At 36.5% G+C, this 10,526-nt stretch overlaps 1 long non-coding RNA gene across 1 annotated transcript in view; it reads right to left on the bottom strand.

Moving 5' to 3' along the window:
• Positions 1-163: 163 nt before the first annotated feature.
• Positions 164-10,526, bottom strand: part of LOC128249376 (uncharacterized) — a 16,914-nt gene continuing 6,551 nt past the window's right edge. The window contains exon 3 of the long non-coding RNA XR_008265478.1: positions 164-321. This is a non-coding gene — a long non-coding RNA (uncharacterized LOC128249376). The remainder of the gene's footprint in view (positions 322-10,526) is intronic.

Here is a 10,526-nt window from a genome sequence, read left to right as displayed (position 1 = left end):
CACACTGTGTACATAAAAAAAAGTGTATAGTACTTAGTGTATATACAAAGATGTTTTATGCTCCAAACAACTATTGCTTTTTAAATAAATTATTAACTTTTATTGAGAATCATAAGAAATTTAACTCAAAATAAATCTTGAATTTAACAACAGTTTCCTTAGAAAACAATTACTGAATAATTTTTGTTTTAGTTTCTTTAATATGGTCAGCCTTCTGTTTAAATACCAAGTTTTTTTTTTTTGCTGTTTTTCTTAGTTAATAGAGTTGTCTGAAGAGAAATGTAAATCTTTATAAAGATTACAAATCTTCAAATATATCATCTGAAAGAGAAAAGTACAAAATGTTGCGAACAGTGTTCTAAAAATTGTAACATTAGATAATCAAACTCCAAACATATTTATTTTTTCTGTCTTTAAATTTTTCTTCTTTTTCTGTTACTTTTGTGAGTGTTAATTTTTTCTCCACTTCTTAGAGAAACTTCCTTTTTTATCCAGCTAATTCATTATGCATTTTACTTATTTGGTAAAGATTGCACTATTTATCTTGTTATAAATCAATCTTTTCACATGGAGAAAACATTTAAGGTAACTTATCACTTGTTTTCAGATAAATCTGCATTGGAAATGGAAAATTGAATATTGAAACATTGATTATGTTACTTTGATAAAACATATATCATCATGGTAACACATTCTTTGAATTTGATTCAATTAGCTGTTACGTCTATTTTTAAAAAATTACATAATTATTATAGGCATTTTATATCTTCAGATGGTCAAATGTATGGAACAATGTTTTCAATAATTTCTCTGTGGAGAGAAGGAACTTCCTATAACTCTTGAAAAGCTGTTTATGTCGATAGACAAAAACATGCTATGGAAGTATAACATTAAAAATAATTAAGCATTTCAATAGCTTAATTTTTAGTCAAAATATCTTTAAAATAAATGTCTCCAGAATAGGAATGCTTGATTGAAATTCCAGACTGCATAATGTATATCGAGTTACCTCTAAATATTTGTTTAGCTGCCTCAAGACCACAGATCTGCTTGACACTGTAACTTCAATAATTGAAGTACTTCCTATCTAAAAAGAGAACATCTGACACAGACATTCATATATTTATCTCTCTGCTAAAGGTTTATCTTGTGATAGGAAAAAAAACATCTGATTTTTGTGAATAATTTGCCATTTGAATTCCTTTCAGGAAAATTGTGCTGTTTCAAGAATAACAATCTTAATTTATTTCTTATTTTCTGCTATTTCTAATTAATTTTAAAATTTTAATGTGGAAATAGAAGAACTAATTTTCAAAACAATATTATCAGCACAACTGAGTGTTTAGAAAACAAACAAATGAATTTGAAATGTGTTCTATTTGTTAAGAAATTCTTTCAACAATAGGTAATGAAATGTAAATTTAATTTCATTATTACATTCCTGCTGAAAGTGTTATGATTTTTTTTCTAGCACAAGCCAGTCTAACTATTTTCTTCCAGCCCTTTATTGTATAGTCCAAATTTTAGGCTACTTAAGTGTTTTCTGTATTATGCTCAACAGATGTCAAATCACAGTGTTATTGACATAAACTGAAATATTGGTTAAGTGCACTTTTATTGTTTGTGCAGTTAATAAAAATTCATGAAACAAATGCTAAAATGTTTTCAGATTTATTTACATTTTTTTTTTATTTTATCCGTTTTATTCCAGATTGATGTACTAATTGAATATAATGACTGATTTTAATTTTCTGTACCTTTCTCCAGACTTAGATCTTGTGCTATAACAATGTATTATTAAACTGAAGAATTAAGCATAAAATTATCTGGTTAAGAAAGCACTTTATAAATTGATTCTCAAGACAACTTATTTTTTAGTTTTGCTCATAACATAAATCCCAGTCGCTTATTTCTGAAAGTGATTGAAGAAATGTATTTATCAAATTTTCAAATGATATTTGTCATCTGACATGAGAGAAGCCACCTACCAACGTAAATGTGTATTAAACTATCAATCCTTGACTTGAGTGGATAATAATTGTGTCAGAGAAGTGTAATGAAGTTAATTGTTTATCATCATTTAACATCCATTTTCCATGTTGGAATGGTTTTGATAGTTTGATAGGCTCCATTGTCTGGTATGGCATAAATTCTATATAACTTGATGCCCTGTCTAATGCCAACCACTTTACTAAGAGTACTGGGTGTTTTTTTTTTCTTTTTCTTTTTTGTAGCTCTAACTCTGTTCAAGTTGCCATGCAGCTTGCAAGACTAATATAACCCTCAACTGAATGACTAGGGTAGAGGTGGTAGCAACTTTATGCTAGGTGTTGAGAGGTTAAAGTATGAAAGAAGGGGCAAAAACATGGAGATATATCACATACAAGAATGGGTGGGAGTAATCAATGTAGAGCTGGAAAGAAAGATGGTGGTAACAGAGTATCAGGGTGAGCCCTCAAAGTATGAGAGTAAATAGGGGAGTGGGGGAAGAAGAGAGGAAGGGTGTTGGGTAGCAATTGCAAGAGTGTATGAGGAGAGTGAAGGATGGGTAGAGATTTATGAAGAAGGGTGGAGGGGGTATTTTATGATAAATATGAATTGTAGAAAGAGAGTAATGTTTTGTACATAGAGGATATAAGGGAGTGGTTCCCAAAGTGTGCAGTATTGCACCCCCCACGGTGGAAAGTTCCAAGGGGATGTTGAAAAGTGGGGTGATAATGGGGTACCAATTCATGTAAAAATTGGGGCAATAATGGGGTGGTGATTCATGTAAAAGCAACAAAATAATGGGTTCATAAGGTTAAGTTTTATTTGTGAAATACAGTTGCTTTGAGTTTGCTTCAGAATGAGGTCTATGTTTGTGATGGTTAGTTGGGGTGGGGGCACTAGGAATGTGGCCTTGATGTGGGGGGGGGCAGCCCGAAAATGTCTCGGAACCACTGATATAAGGCATGAATAATATTAAAGGAAGTGGCTTTATACAAGGTAATGGGAGGTTAACTTATGATTGACAGGTACAGGTGTCTTGCTGTGAGACATCTGATTGCCTCTATTGGAAAAGAGAAGATAGTAATGAAGATTAGTCAGGGAAACTCTCAAGTTCCAGGAAAGTGTATATGAGAGAAGTCATACAGATGATTGGTTGGGGAAGTGTGAAGTGGTAGGTAAGTTCACACGAGTGTAGAAGGAGACTAACAACTGGATAAAGAATGCAGTAATTGGTGAATATAGGTGGAGGCATTGTTTATTGTGAATATCAGTTGGACAGGAAGATGGAAGAAGTAGGTGTGGGTCAGAGAGGTGATAGGTGGTAACACAGATGAGATGAAGTGTGGGGTGGACTGTGAGAGAGATGGACAAAATTTGCGGTACATAAGGATGGAAATAATGGAAAGCAAACAGGGATGCCATTGGTAAAATGAAGGTGTGTACATGGAAAAGGATAATGGTGAAAGTGGAAAATAAGGTAGAAAGAGATGCTACTGAGTAGGGTCTCATTTTTGCATTGATTAAAGTTTCTTCTTAAACACAGTAAATTACCAATCATTTCGGTCCTTTGCCATCGCTCTTGTGAAGCTCAGCATCTCAGAATAATCAATAAGGGCTATCACCAAACAACTTAAAGTGTTAAAGTGGACTATCAGAACGTGATGCACAAGGGTATGCAGTATAAGTCATATTCACTGAGGAAAGGCCAATTCATGTCTGCAAAGATACAGGCAAACTTTGATCCCTGCCATCAGTTATTTAACAAGGTTAAAATCCCTCATGAACATAGCATGCATTGATTCTTCTCTGACAAGAAAAACATTGACCAACACCAAAAGTCCAAGAGGAGAAATGACAGCTGGTTATGTGCAGATCCTTCTGATGTTCCTAGAGTGAGACACACTACAAGAATCGGCTGAAAAGTTCAAAGGCTGACCAAAATACTCTCATGGAATGTAACCAAATGAGGTTTATTTTTCTATATAGTCCCCTTTGTAGTCCACATGTCTTTCATCAGTGTTGCGGTGCTTGGATCTCATTAATGATCAATGGCAGATATAACATGATCACTGATACCGGTTCCCAGCCAAGTACTTTTTCATGTTGCAGAACAGATGATATTCAGATGGGGCCAAATCAGGAGAATAGGGAGGGTAATTGACTAGTTCAAAGCCACAGTCATGCACAGCAGCCTTTGAAATCAAGGACTTGTATACTGGAGCATTGTCCTGATGAAACAAGAACCCTTTCATCAGTTTTCCTGGGCATTTGGTCTTGATAGCCTTTTGAAACTGCTTCAAGTTGGCATTAGTACTCTGGCCCCTTTGAAGATAGTTGATAAAAATAATACTTTTTGCATCCACCAAAACAGGTTATCATTTTCCCTGCAGATGAAATGACCTTGACCTTCTTTTGAGCAGGTGAGGAGGGGTGTTTCCACTGCATTGGTTGTCTCTTTGTTTCTGGCCCAACACTGATCCTGAGTTAGGAAACCTTCAAGGTAACCAGCTGGATCAGCCTCAAACAATGCCAGATTTTCCCATGATGTGATCAGCCTGGTGTATTTTTGATCAGGTGACAGAAACCTTTGTCATGCTAAGTTCATTGTACAGAGTATTCTCAACTCTCTCACAGGATATGTTAATAGTATTGGCCATTTGATTTACAGTCAATCGTCTGTCATCTATTACCATGTGGTGAACACAATATTTTCCTTGGTGGTGGCAGTTGCAGGACATCCAAACCTTGGGTCATCTTCAAGACTCCCTTCCCCTCCTAAATTCAGCTGCCCACTTTTACAATTGTTGATAAAGCTGGAATGTCATCCCCTAATGTAGCAACTATGTCAACATGAATGTTGTTAGGGGTTAAACCCTTTTTCTGCAGGTACTTGATAAGATGATGCCAAATTTTGTCCATTTTGAAGAGAAGTTGCTACTAGTTACTTCTGAAGTTTTCTTTCAATAAGTCAGATGTCAGTTTACTTGGAAAGAGACAATGCAGTTACCAATAAGAAGAGTCAACATTAATGCATGCAAAATTTCACAGCTCTAGCATAGCCTACCCTCAGAAATTTCACAGTTCCTTCACAGCCTACCCTCAGAAGTTTTCAGTGACTGCGATGGTTTTAGGTGTGGTGAGTAAATGAAGGTCATGTCATGCCATCTTATGTCTCAACACATGGTCTTAGAATTAATGCTGCTGGTTGCATTGAGGTGCTAGAGATAGTGGAAGGTCATATATGTTTCAACAAAACTCAGTACCTTCTCGCAAAGCTTGCATAACCCAAGAATGGATATGAGACAATCTTTACAATCATGTAGCAACAAACTCACCAGATTTGAATCCCATGAATTACTGTTTTTCTTGAAAGAGAAGCTAATTGACATGCTCATGATGCCATAGTTTCACTGAAGGCTACCATTGTCCAGGTGGTGTCTACAATGAACACAGCCCATTTAGTGCAGGTATATCAGCAGTTCTGGTCCCACATAGAAGCTGTCATTGAAGCTGATGGTGGATTCATGGAATTATCTTATCAGAAAGCTTATATTCTGTCTGTTTTAACTAACTGGAGCTGGCCTCTCACAATTACCCTACAATGTCATTCTAAAACTAAACAATTACATCATCAAAAGCTTGAGTTACAAGATAATGCATGATTAATTCAAAATGCAAATAAATAAGCATTACATTTGACAAACTAATCTGAATGTTGAAGGGTTAAAGCACAGGCTTTGCTCCATTGGAGCTGTTTTAGACTAACAAATATATCATCAAATACATCTTACAACCTGTATTTATATATATATATATATATATATATATATATATTGGGTTGTCCGGAAAGTTCGTGCCGATTTTTAAAGGAAAGAAAAAGGTCAATAAATACTTGCCATTACATTTTTAATCAACCAAATATGAACCATTTTGTTGCACAATGTGTCTCCATCTTTCCTTTTAGTTGAAAATACCCTTTTCCAGGATTGAGGTGGTTTCATGGCAAAAAATTCATCAAGGTATTTTTTATGTCATCCAAGGAATTGAAATTTTTACCATTAAGACTATTCTGTAGAGACCTGAATAAGTGGAAATCCGAAGGAGCAATATCTGGTGAATATGGAAGGTGGGGTAACACATCCCAGCTGAGCTGCAGCAATTTTTGTCTGTTTCCCAAAGAAACGTGCAGTCTTGCATTATCATGTTGGAAAACAACACCCTTCCTGTTGGCCAATTCTGGACGTTTCTCTTGGATTGCTGTTTTTAACTTGTCCAGTTGTGTGCAGAATTTCTCAGAATTAATTGTCTGGTTACTTGGGAGAAGCTCATAGTACAGAATTCCTTTCCAATCCCACCAGACACAAAGCTAGACCTTTTTAGGGTGAAGACCTGCTTTTGGGGTGGCTAAGGGTGGCTCATGTCGCTTACTCCAGGATTGCTTTCTCTGAACATTTCGGTAGATAATCTATTTCTCATCACCTGTCACAATTTGCTTTAAAAAAGGCGCGTTTTCATTCCGTTTATAAAGTGAATCACAGATGGAAATGCGATCCAAAAGGTTCTTCTCACTCAACTCATGTGGTACCCAAACATCATAGTGATTTGTGTACCCAAGCTTTACCAGGTGCTCATGAATGATGGATGAACAATCATACTTATTGTATACACACTGTTGCTAGGCCACTTACTGCAGTATTTGTCCTGAGATGACATCTGTTATGGGCTTGCTGTGTTGAAAATACAATAAATATCAGAGAGAAACAATAACTTGACCCAGCAGTGGCCACTGGGAGATGCACTAGATGCATTTGTCCTTTTTCAGCCTTTTCAGTAGCGTGTAGTCACAGCTACCCACATGCTCAAATGAGAATTTCTCATCTCTGATATTGGTAAAAGTGAGTGAAATTTTCACTGATATTGTGAATAGCTGCATATGCAATTTAGGCAGTATTTAATTAAAATAGCCCTCTATGTATCATACTTAATGTATACACACTGTTGATAGACCTGTTATTGCAGTATTTCCTGAGATAACATCTATGTGCTTGCTGTGTTAAAACAATAAATATCAGAGAAAGACAAAAGCTCATCTCAGTAGTGGCCAGAGAGAGTGCCAGATGCATTTCAGCCAGTTTGAACTTTTTCAACTGTGCATATTTGCAGCAGGCCACATGCTTGCATGAAAATCCATCATCTCTGATAAGGAAAAAAGTGAACAAAATAGTCTCTGATGTTGCAAGTAGCTCTCCATTCCGATATCAGAGAGTTTCTATAACAGTTTATACAAAGGTAAAACTTCAATTGGAAAACCTTTTCTGATTGGTAAAATCTGGTCTGAAAGGTTGACAAAGTGTTTGAATTTGCACAACTTAAAAATGACTGGTGGAGCTGCCAGTGCTGACATAGAAGCCGCCTCTAATTAGCTTGAGCAGCTAAAAAAACATGATTGCTAAAGGGGGCTATACACCAGAGCAAGGATACGATGTTGATGAAAATTCACTTTCTGGAAGATCATGCTTGCTAGAATTTATTTCTCAAGAAGAAACACCATGATTTAAAGCTTCTATAAATCATCTGATGCTTCTTATCAGAGAAAAAGCTTCGGGTGATAGGAAATTAAAGCCCTCGCTTGTGTATCATTCCAAAAATTGAAGGGCTTTCAAGAGTTACCTATTTTTTAAAAATCTTTTTTATTCTTGCGTCAGTCACTGCACTGCAGCAACCATAGGACATTGCTTTGGAGTTTTTAGTCAAACATATCTATGCCATTACATATTTTCTAAACAAGGTACTTATTCTATCAGTCTCTTTTGCTGAACTAATAAGTTACAGGGACATAAACAAACCAACACCAGTTGTCATGTGGTGGATGAGGTGACAAGCACAAAGACACACATTCATATATTTATATGGCAAGCTTTCACACAGTTTCCATCTACTAAATTCAATCTCAAGTCATTTGGTTGCTCTGGTGCTATAAGTACCACACACAAAGTACTACACACAGTGGGACTGAACCAGTAACCACATGATTGCAAAGCAAGCTTCTTAACCACATGACACAGAATGCTCTATCACTTTATAACATGATTTTCTATAAGATTTCATGTTATGGCCACTTTTCAGGGACACGCTAAGGAAATAATGCAGTGGATTGCTGTCATATATGGATATATATAATAGCAATCCATACACACACACAAATATACATACATACATATATATCTATCTCTCTCTCTCTCTCTCTCTCTCTCTATATATATATATATATATATATATATCATCATCATCATCATCATCATTATCATTATTGTTTAACACCCATTTCCATGATGGCATGGATTGGACGGTTTGACATGGAGCTGGCTAGCAGGGAGCTGTCTAGACCCCAACTGTCTGTTATGACATAGTTTCTATGGCTGGATGCCCTTTCTAATGCCAACTACTTAACAGAGTATGGTGGGTGCTTTTTATGTGCCACTGGCATATATATATATATATATATGTGCAGCAAAACACCTGCCACTAACCTTCATGTGTTTCCAAGCAAGGTAATATTTCACTATGGCCAGATGTGTTTTTACAGAAGATTGGAAACAACTTTGTATGATGCTGATGCTCATTTACAACCATCACATGATGTCTGGACAAGTATACACACAAACACATTCATATGTATATATGTGTGTGTGTGTGTGTGTATTAAAGGATGTAGGGAATGAAGAAGGCAAATCTGTATTGCATATGTTTCCAAGCCAATCTAAACATTTTACATAATTCAAAGGTGTAACACACATATATACAGCTTTGAGTTATGTAAAGCATATTCAGGTTGGCTTTGAAACATATGTTTTACAGATTTATCTTCACCATTCCCTATGCCCTTTAACTTATAATCACATAATTCCAAATATTTTTTGTTAGGCCATCAGTTGTATAGTGGCAGTCATCTTATTGAAATCTCCATCTAATTTAATATGGGATGAAGCGTATAACATACATTGATTAATAGACTTTGTTGATTGAGTATCATCTGCTATTGTGATCTATACAAGTCATACATGCTTGATGCTAACTAACTACCAGTACCAAGATCTTTATGAATTACGCTACTCTACCACTACCCACTTTCATGCCCTCTTTTTCCTCTCTCCCTTTCTCTCCTTCTTGTCCCTTAATCTGGATGCTGTATGGATTGAGGAAATAGTGATTCAATTGATTTGAATAAACTATGTTTAAAAGCTCTATGCCACCTTGCAAGTGCTTGCACAGATCTTTTTTTTCAGGTGCTGAGAAAAGACTCACAGTGACTGCTTTCTCACTGTCACCCTGATAGGTAGGGCCACTACCATGAATGTTGGCACAGTGAAAGGTAGGTCCAGTGAGATTATTGAAATGATGGAGTGTTACCATATTGATGTGTGCAGTGTGCAAGAAGGGGGCCTCTACTAGATTCCTCATAGGTAAGAAACAGAGATTCAAATTTTTCTGAATAGGCAGGGTGGTGCGGACATATTGTTAGCAGAAAAGTGGGTGGATAAGGTAACTGAAATAAAGTGATAGGATTATTAAGCTAAGATTTATCATAGATAAATTAACAGTTAAATTTATCTCCACCTTTGCCCCACAGGCTGGGCTGGCTAATGACCAGAAGGACCAATTCTACAAGTCCTTCAGCAGACTACCTCAACAGCAAATGACAGAAACTTGGTTATTGTGGCTGGTAACTTTAATTGACATGTTGGGCAGCATCTCCATGGTGCATGGTGGTTATAGCTTTGGCCCCAGGAATGAAGAGGGAACGAGGCTACTGGAGTTCTGTGATGCAAATGATCTCACGATCTGCAACATTAACTTCAGAAAACTAGCCAGCAACCTAATTAGTTATCAGTCTGATGGACACATAAGCCAGATTGTTTACCTCCTCGCCTGGTAACAAATGTGAAGCCTTTCCCAGGTGAAGAGTGTACATTCCAACATAGGCTACTAGTTAGTGACTTCAAAATAAGGGCTAGAAAGATTTGGAAAAATAAACCATACTGGAATAGAGGATTTGGAAGGTCAAAGACTCAGCTAACCAACAAAAATTCAAAGACATTCTAATGGAAGCCTCTGATGAGAGGAAGAGGTAGAGACATATAGCTTAGAGGAAAACTGGAAGTCCCTGCGGGACAATTTACTGAGGGCTGCAGATCAAATATGTGGTTGATGCTAGACTGTGGTGACATGGTGGTGGAACAAGGAGGTGGACAGCAGTATAAAAGCAAAGAGACAGGCCTGGAAAGACTGGAAAAACATTAGAAGCAGAGAATAAGCTAGGCAACAGGTTTACATGGCAAAGAATAGCTGAAGGTAAGAGGTTTGCCAATGTTATATAGCATGAGGATCAAGGATTACAAAGCAGTGGATCAGGGAGAATAAAGATGTGGTGGGTGAGAAATGTGTGTGAATGGATAATGGTAGGCTTGCACTTAGTGACTCAGAGATGAAAGATGCATGGAAGTGCCACTATGAAAGGTTACTAAATGTGGAAAATG

The sequence above is a fragment of the Octopus bimaculoides genome, chromosome 14, assembly GCF_001194135.2.
Source record: "Octopus bimaculoides isolate UCB-OBI-ISO-001 chromosome 14, ASM119413v2, whole genome shotgun sequence".
In the NCBI taxonomy this organism is placed as follows: domain Eukaryota; kingdom Metazoa; phylum Mollusca; class Cephalopoda; order Octopoda; family Octopodidae; genus Octopus; species Octopus bimaculoides.
Note: the sequence above shows the minus strand (reverse complement) of the source record. Positions and strands in the feature narration are given on the sequence as shown.